The sequence below is a fragment of the Lepidothrix coronata genome, unplaced genomic scaffold (assembly GCF_001604755.1).
Source record: "Lepidothrix coronata isolate B3197 unplaced genomic scaffold, Lepidothrix_coronata-1.0 Scaffold14, whole genome shotgun sequence".
In the NCBI taxonomy this organism is placed as follows: domain Eukaryota; kingdom Metazoa; phylum Chordata; class Aves; order Passeriformes; family Pipridae; genus Lepidothrix; species Lepidothrix coronata.
The window spans coordinates 4,602,122-4,606,900 of NW_016690194.1; the positions used below are offsets into that span (position 1 = coordinate 4,602,122).

At 42.9% G+C, this 4,779-nt stretch overlaps 1 long non-coding RNA gene across 2 annotated transcripts; it reads right to left on the minus strand.

The window, feature by feature from the left end:
• Positions 1–139: 139 nt before the first annotated feature.
• Positions 140–4,779, minus strand: LOC108493176. 2 transcript variants are annotated; one of them, XR_001873388.1, is made up of 3 exons: positions 4,405–4,779; positions 3,412–3,703; positions 140–718 (listed from the first exon to the last, which is right to left on the minus strand). It is a non-coding gene; the product is annotated as an uncharacterized LOC108493176 (long non-coding RNA). The 2 variants fall into 2 exon arrangements; XR_001873387.1 differs by having other exon boundaries at positions 3,363–3,703.

Sequence of the window (4,779 nt, forward strand, 5' to 3'; positions counted from 1 at the left end):
AATGCAGCTGTCTCCTTCGAGAACACATGCAGGATCATTCTCGAGGAAAAAAGGCAACACAGAAAGAACCGTAAATTGCAGAATACACCTCCTAAGGAGTCTTTCTGTTGTGCCTTTTGCAATCGGATATGTCTGTCTCGTATTGGCCTCATAAGCCACCAGCGTGCCTGTAGCAAATGTGGATAGAGCCTTCCCAAATCTTCGTTCGCGAAGCCTAGCCATGAGACTCTTTCATCCAAGCTTAAAGTGAGATTTGTGTCTTAATTCTTTGAAAGGTCTAGCTTTCCTTGACATTCCCAAATGCCTTCAACAAGCAATTTGGCATTCTGTACTTCTCGACATGGGAGTCTTATGAAAAAATACACTTTTATTTACCAGAGATAATACTATCCATCTTGCAACATCTTCTGGTAAAACCAAAAGAGAACTAAGTCTTCTACCACACAGAGCTATGCCATCCAGTCTACACTTGGTCGTTCTAACTTATATGAGAGTTTTTGAGGAATGTTTTACTCTTACCCCAGAGTCAGGGGTCAACTACAAGAACTTCAAGTATCAGCATGCCCCTGGTTTCCTGCTAACACACACTAGTGACTCAAGTAACACCATATCTCTAGTTACTTATGTTAACAACATAACCAATAAGATGCGTAAGATGAATCCAAGGCTGAGATGTGAACAATGAGGGTCTTTGTCTCTGTTGGCTCCCCTTGATCCCCTGAAACAATGGTAGAGAAATGATAAGCCAAATCAATCAAACTGCAACACCCAGAGCACTGCTCTGGCAGTCTAAATGGCTCACAACATATACTCGCACTCTGAAAAGGTTTAAAAACTACTTTTTCTTCTAGACAGATGGCGTTCACCATTGAAGAGGGCTTACTATTCAGAATTATTTATTTTAGGCAATTTATTTTAGATCTTATGTTCTTCCATTTTATATGTTTCCAGTAGATAGTAGAGACCAGTTCCACATGCTTCTTCCTCCTCACTGCTAGGGATTCAGCTGTCTCTCACTGAAAATTTCACAGAATCATAGAATGGTTTTGGTTGGAAGGACCTTAAAGTTCATCTAGTTCCAACCACTCAACCATGCGCAGGGACACCTTCCACTAGACCAGGTGGCTGAAAACCCCATCCAACCTGGCCTTGAACACTTCCAGGGCACCCACAATTTCATCTGACAACCTGTTCTAGTGTCTCAGCACCTCATTGCAAAAAAAATCCCTCCTTCTTTCTAACCTAAGTGGACACACTTTCTGTTTAAAGCCATTCCTACTTGTCCTATCACTATACACCCTCATAAAAAGTCCCTCTCCAGCTCTCTTTCAGCCTCCCTTTAGCTTATGAAAGGCTGCTATACAATATCCCCAAACCCTTCTGTTCTCCTGACCAAACAGCCACAATTTTTTCAGACTGTCATCACAGAAGAGGTACTCTAGTCCTCTGATCATCTTTGAGACTTTCCTCTGGACTTGCTCCAACAGGTTTATGTCATTTTTTGTTGGGGGCCCCATAGCTGGACATAGCACTACTGGTGGGAGTACAGGAGTAGAAATCACCTCCCTTGACTTGCTGGCCATGCTGCTTTTGATGCAGCCCAGGATACAACTGACTTTCTGGGCTGCAAGTGCATATTGCTGGCTCATGTTCAGCCTCTCATCCACCAGCACCCCCAAGTCTTTCTCCTCAGGGCTGCTCTCAATGCATTCTCTGCCCAGCCTATATTTGGGCTTAGTATTTCCATGACCCCTATGTAGGACCTTACACTTGGCCTTGTTGAACTTCATGTGGTTCACACAGGCCAATCTCCGAAGCCCATGATCCCTGCTGCTGACAAAGGTGTTAAACAGTGCCAGTCCCTCTACTGATCCCCACGGAATGCCACTTTTCACTGGTCTCCACGTGGATATCAAGCTACTGACTGCAACTCTTTGAATGTGGCTATCCAAGCAATTCCCTATTCATCAAGTAGTACATTTCCTGCTACTTAAAAAAGGATGAATCAAATTGTCAGTGTATATTTCTAGACTGTTTTGGCAGACAGCTACATCTTATAGACTGGACTCTGGAGAGTACTCTGGAGACAGTGTGATAACCATGATTTGTCATGTTTCTCCCGATAGCCTCCATAATTGATTGTCATTTGCGTGCTAGGAAGAAACCCTCTTAGACATTGTTAGTCTCTTATTTGCTAAGTTTTGAGGGAGTAAACCAAGTGAATATAACAAGTCTGTAGACAGGCTTATCTAATAGACTGAGTCCAGCAGTCAAAAACAGTTGCCTAAACACTCGTCACATCCCTCTTTCCCTAGGTGAAATCAGTTGTTTCAAGTCTGGATTGAATTCCAGGTTTGGGGTTTAAGCTATTAGACTTCACATGTATGGAACTCATTTGAAAGACAAACCTTCTGGTTTACCATATTTGAAGAATTACTAACAACCTAGTTTGAATTGAAACTCCAGTGACATATGAGAAGGCACAACTGGTAAGACTCACAGCTTCAAAAAATTACTTTCTTACTTGTTCCAGAAGAATCCTTATCTGTCTCTGGGACACATGGTAACTGCTGAACTGCAAGAAACTGCAAGAAAGTGACTGGAAATGTCTATGACTACTGAGTTAGCTGAGATGTGAAGACTAACCTTCTGTATCTCTGACTTCCAAAATACACTGCCAATTAGGATTTTTTTATTTATACAAGGAATTAAGATCTCTTCACTTACCAAAAACTGTATTTGCCAATAATTCACATTTCAATTGTACCACAATAAACAGTAACATTTACATCAATTAAAAATAAGTGGTTCAGCCTTCTATTTTAATACATATTGAAACCTAATTAGCCTATTAAATCAACCTGATTATGTCTTTTTAAATGTCTGCTTTTCTTATTTGCTATAAGTAAGCTTTTAAACACAAAATATAGTAAGCAGCATTTCATCTGAATCCTATCAAACAAAGTTATTGAAGCATGAGCTCTATATAACCAGTGAAGCAGAAGACCATGCTATTACATGGACAAATGCTCCAGAGTTACTGAAGCAACACAAAAACAATCATAGAAACATGGCTTTTGAAACCTCATAAGCAACTCACTTCGGAAAAAAGTGTGTGTGTGTATATATATATTAATACATACGGACACACACATGAATATAAACCTATCTCCAGAACAGATACATGTGAATTTGCTTCAAAATAATGTTATTATTTCCCATGCAACTCCTCTCAAAAACCAGAGAAAACAAGGAAGAAATTAAAGCTATCTATGAGACTTTGAAAAAAAAAATCCTATTTTCTTATATTTTATTATTCTTTTTCACATGTTGAGACAAAGGAGAAATAACAATTCACAAACCATTTTGTCTCTGGAAACACCATCCTCTCATAATAGCTTCAACACCCACCATCTTACAAACTCCTCCTGGGCTCCAAGGGGTCTCTAATGCAACTCATATCTAGTTACCATTTGGGATTAGACTCTACCTTTTAAACAGTCAAACTTATGCCCACGTATGCATGGCATTTTGACATTTGTTCACCAGGATGTCTGGAGAGGTCTATTGGGTACTTGAGCTTGGATGCCCCAGCTCCCAACCTCCGGTAGCTGCAGCCACCAACAGGTTCATCGGGGGATAGATAATGGCAATGCTGGGGCTGTTCCAGACAGCAGACATGACCAATTGACCTTGAAATCCTCTGTTAAAAAGAAGAGAAAAGATTATGTAAACCAACGTGAGTTTACACAAAACTGTAAAACTGTACAGCCGGGTCCCACCAGGGGCTGTGCCCTGCTTGTGGCATGGTGAGTGGGAGCTCAAGGCAGCACCAACACTCAGAGTGCGGCAAGGTCAAACACCACAGAGAGGCCGGCTGAGCACAGAATCTATGCAATTCACCTAGCAATGCAGAAGAGCATGTTTAGAGTCTGCAGCCCTGACATCCTCTCAAAAATAGGTGCTGTTACAGGTTGCCTATATAAACAGCACTCTCTCAAGTCCTCCACTCACTCTCTTTGAGCTCCCTGTTCACATCTCTCCCCAACCCTCTGAGCCTATTCCCTTTCATATACATTAATTTCCTCTCCACCCTCACAGCAGCCTTGATAGCCTGCAGCAGGGTCATTTTCTCTCTCTCCTCCCACACGGGGCCTCTATACACGATATGGGAAGGGGTTGGCTCAAAAGAATCCAGCCTCGGGCATATCCGCAACAGCAGACATGAGCACCCACCACCTCACCACACCACTCATGCCAGTGGACAATGTTTTACACCACCACCTCTAGTGATGGCACAACCCTGCGGTTCCACCCTCCCACCCTCACTCAGCAGGCCCTCTGCTATGGGGGTGAACTTTGGGTCAACTCCCAGAGCCAGGGTCCCACTTCACCCTCACTCACCAGTTCCCAGGACGCCCCAGTCTTCTTATCAATCCCCTACCAGCATGGCTGGCACCTTGCAGGGTTGGGACCTCACCGGCAGCCAACAGCAGATGCAGATCCTTTTCTCTTTTGTTTGTACAAATTTTTAATTCAAGCATCACATGACCTCACAGGGGCATCAAGCTCTCCACAGCTGCAGGCAGCCATATAAAGCCTCAGTGACAGGAGCTGTGGAGGCAGTTGTGGGCCAGTTCTCACTCGGCTCACAGCCTCCACAGTAAAGGCAAAGGCTACTGTAGCATCAGGTCAGTGACTTTGATCCAGGGTCAGAGGTTCACCACTTAATGAGTTATTTTTTCTTTGTTTGCAAGTGTTTTCCATTGCACACAGTAA